A 3,999-nucleotide genomic window follows, 5' to 3' on the forward strand; every position below is an offset into this window, starting at 1 on the left:
TTTTTCCCCATTGCAACACTTGCTACTAAATAAAATATAATGTACTTCCTCCCTCCGAAAAAGCTCGTCCCTCAAATAGATGTATCTAGCATCAAATTAGTGCTAGATACAAACATTTGAAGGACAATTTGGGACAAGTTTTTTCGGACGAGGGAGTAGATATTAAATCCTACTACCTCCGTCTTGGTGTATTGGTCCCCTTTATAATTTATGCCAAATTTTGACCAAATATTTAGCTAATAAAATATTAATGCATGTCAACAAAAATTATATCATTGGATTCGTATTTGAACATAGTTTTCAATTATATTATTTTTTTGACATGCATGAACATCTTGTTAGTTAAATTTATAGTCAAAATTTGGCACAAAATACAACGGGAACCAATAAACCAGGACGGAGGTAGTAGAAGCCATGGAAGCATGCCAAGTTGCACAATCATGGTGTCCACTAAACTTGATGCAAGGGCAATAAACTTAGGTCATACAAGGAGTGCCCTCTGGCTCTAGATACATTCTTTGTCAACAAATACTTATCTATGACAAGAATGAAGTCGTGCATGTCATGTGGTTCAGCTAGCGCTCCATATCTCTACTCCTATAAAAAAAAGGGAGTTGGGGGTGATGGTGTGTCTACCTCTTACCATCCCGACCATCCGATATGGAATAAAAAGGCTGAGATAGAGATATCACGCCGCACCGAGTCTCCTTCTATCGCGAAAGAAACCGCGTCTTTGAGAAACCATCATGAATTCCTTGCCGCCAGAATCTCGCGCCGGTCAAACTCTATCGCACGAGCTCGCTCTAGCGACCCCGGCCACTCTCGGATCAGGAGGATTGGGGTTCAGCGCTAGCTGCTGCTGCCTACCGCCGCGCACACGGGCGCGCCCCAGCCACCCCGCCCGCTCTCAGATCGGGGGGATTTGGGTTCGGCGCCAGCTACTGCTGCCTACGGGCGATCTCCGCGACGGCGGAGGAGAAGGAAAAGAGAGATGGAGTGGCTCCTGTAGAAGCTCAAGGGGCCCGAGGCCTACCCCAAGGCCAACGAGGACTTCTACAAGCTCACACTCTGGCGTCGTTGTCATGCTCATCTCCGCCCTCGTCATGTTACTCCTCTTCGTCTCCGAGACCAGTAACTAAGGCTGGCCATAGTGGGAGTAACATAAGTAGTATCATGCACTTGGGACTCACAAACATGCTTATGTGGCACACAATTGGTTATAGTAACATACGTAGATACCGTAACATAATAAATATGGTGCTACTATGTGTCATGCATGGCAATAAATGAAACCATCTATGATACTATGCACTATAGAGGTAGTAACATAGACTAGTAACATATGCATGTTACTAGTCTAAGTTACTCCCCACTATGACCAGCCTAAGTGACGCTTCTCCTCTTCTTCAGCCTGCAATGGCATCGACGCGATGCAGAATTTGAGGTCCACGGTCCTGAAAACATGTCCAATTATACTACTACTTTCTAGGTGACTTTCGGAATTAATGGTTTGCGTCAGCTCGGATTGCGGCAACTCTCGATCCCAGTGATGCGTATTTGGTACCTTGCTGCGCTTGGCATTGCCGCTGATTGCAATGGTTGAGCTGTTGGAAGATTCTTGAAAAGTTGTACATGTTTCTGTTGCCGGATCCAAGAAATTGGTCATTTTTTCAGAGCAGAGATGATGTGCATGAGATTCGTACAGTTGTGTGATTGAAACCATAATCTCTCCTTGACATGTGAATTTGTGAAATGTTTGGAAACAAGTTGGCTGTGGATCTACAAATTACCGAACTATGGATTTAGCCTTTATATTTGACTCTTTACAGAATTTTGTACTTCATCCTTGGTGAAATTCCTTCTACTCCATCCCTTCGCGTTGTTACCAGATTTACTATGCAAATATCCAGACTGTTTTTTCGTTGTGATCTGTGCCAGATTTTTCTACATGACATCAAGATAAGTAGAGCAGCTTGATCAAGAATGGATAAGTGTCTTCTTAAGTAGTGAAGTTCTCGGATCCCACACTCAATGAATAAAGGTACGCTTTTCTTCCATGTTGTATCAAGATCAGAGGCATCCAGTATGCTCTACTTTATTAGTTTGTTAGCTCGGTAATTCAGCTCGGGTCATTCCTTGGTATTCAGTGTGCCAACATTGTGCATTACTTGAATAAATCACCAGTTCAAATCCATTCAGTTAATTGGATTAGGCATAGCTCTCGAAAACATTTCAAGTAAAGTTTACACGGAGTTATTTGTTCCATGTAAACAGTAGGACTCAATTTTGCTTCAGATGTATGCTTTTGGGTGGATGAACACTTGGTTAAGGAATCTTATGAGGTACTCCCTCTGTCCGACAATATAAGACGTCTCATATTGTGGCACGGGAGAAGTACTTTTTTAGTTCTTTTTTAAAATTTGGAGAGGTAAGAGCAGAGGAAAAGGCAAAAGCTGGTCCATGAAGTTGAATTTCAGTTCAGAGCCTACTACACGTTCGGTTGTTGCTCATTGAAGGCAGAAGAGGGATTCGATTAATCTTCCTTCTCATGATCGAAAGATAAGAAATCCTTGTGGTGTTGGTAGAAGGGGTTCACCTTAATAAAAAGGCTGCTGGACATGGTTAAGCAACTGTCCTTTCTTGATTCATCCAAAGACAGGGGAGGGCATTAAAATAAACAATTGGTGTGAAACAGTTGTACATGATTGATTACAATATTACAATATGGTCAAGTTTTTTAAGTGTATGGCTGTGAGAAATGCATGTATGGTTTAATTCTCTAATTAATGTAGGTATTGTCAGAACTTCCGGTTCACTAATGTTGATCTATTCATTTTCCTTTTGTCCATTTTGCTCAATGAGCTGAATTGTTTAATTGACCGTTGGCTTTATCATATTAGTGGAACAATTTGTAAGTTGTGTTATACATTGTGAAAGAAGACGTTAACAGATTTGCAGAAGTGAGCTATGTTTTCATTTTAATTCATGTAACACATCTTATATATGAAGTTTAAATGTCCACTCTTTCATGTATTTTTATCATTTTTAAATATTCTGTTATGCTTGATCTCTACCATCTTCATCATCGAAGATCACAACATTTGTTCCGTTGCAACGCACGGACAACTTGCTAGTCAGGTACAATATCTGAAAGTTTCATGCTACATCAACACATACTTGATCAGCAAGGCTTGAGTGCTATTTAAAAAAAAGGAAATACACAATTGTACTGAATCATGCAAAATTTGTGCTGGACAATATTAACTTATAACGAAAAGCATTGGAAGGAGTAGGTAAGAACAATACAAAAACAAATATGTATTAATGCAGAATTTTGATTGCAACACTTGCACACAAGAAATTGGACAACATTTATTAGATCACATCACATACGATATGATGGCTTGTTGCTATGAAGATCTGATGTGCAACAGTGATTCCACAAATGGCACCATATAGTGGGCAACAAGGAGTGAACCAATGGTGAATTTTCTGCCGTTCCGGAGATCATACAACATGTCGCGCATGTTGATTATTTCTTCAAGAGATTCATCATGGAGGTCACACCTGAGAAGGTAGCGCGCATCAATGGAGAGGAATATCTTGTCCGGGTCAGTTGACGCACATGCAAAGGCAAGAAGATTTCTTGGTATCGGCAGACTGACACGGCGGCATAGTGACCAAGTCAGATTTGGCCCATCTTCCGCTAACCAAATGGCAATCTCCCACGGAGTGGGAGAGTGGATATAGCATAACTTTCCACCTAGTGCAGATAGTGCATCATTCTTGCCTAGATGATCACTACATGGAGGGTTAGGGTGCACCGTAAATGTTTCATCAAGTAAACTAAATCGAAGGATGACATTCGAGATAACCTTGCCATGTGCCATGGACTTGAGAGCACTCCAAAAGAAGACCCCTGGGAGACAAATTGGAGTCCTGGCCTTGATAGGGTATGGTGGATCCACAGTGGCCTTCCATACCCAAGCTTCTTCTTTG

The 3,999-nt window shown here is 41.4% G+C and overlaps 1 long non-coding RNA gene across 1 annotated transcript; it reads right to left on the bottom strand.

Moving 5' to 3' along the window:
- Positions 1-3,294: 3,294 nt before the first annotated feature.
- LOC123134039 (uncharacterized) lies at positions 3,295-3,999 on the bottom strand. The gene is made up of 2 exons (XR_006465480.1): positions 3,876-3,999; positions 3,295-3,801 (listed from the first exon to the last, which is right to left on the bottom strand). It is a non-coding gene; the product is annotated as an uncharacterized lncRNA (long non-coding RNA).

This window comes from Triticum aestivum, chromosome 6B, assembly GCF_018294505.1.
Source record: "Triticum aestivum cultivar Chinese Spring chromosome 6B, IWGSC CS RefSeq v2.1, whole genome shotgun sequence".
NCBI classification, from domain to species: domain Eukaryota; kingdom Viridiplantae; phylum Streptophyta; class Magnoliopsida; order Poales; family Poaceae; genus Triticum; species Triticum aestivum.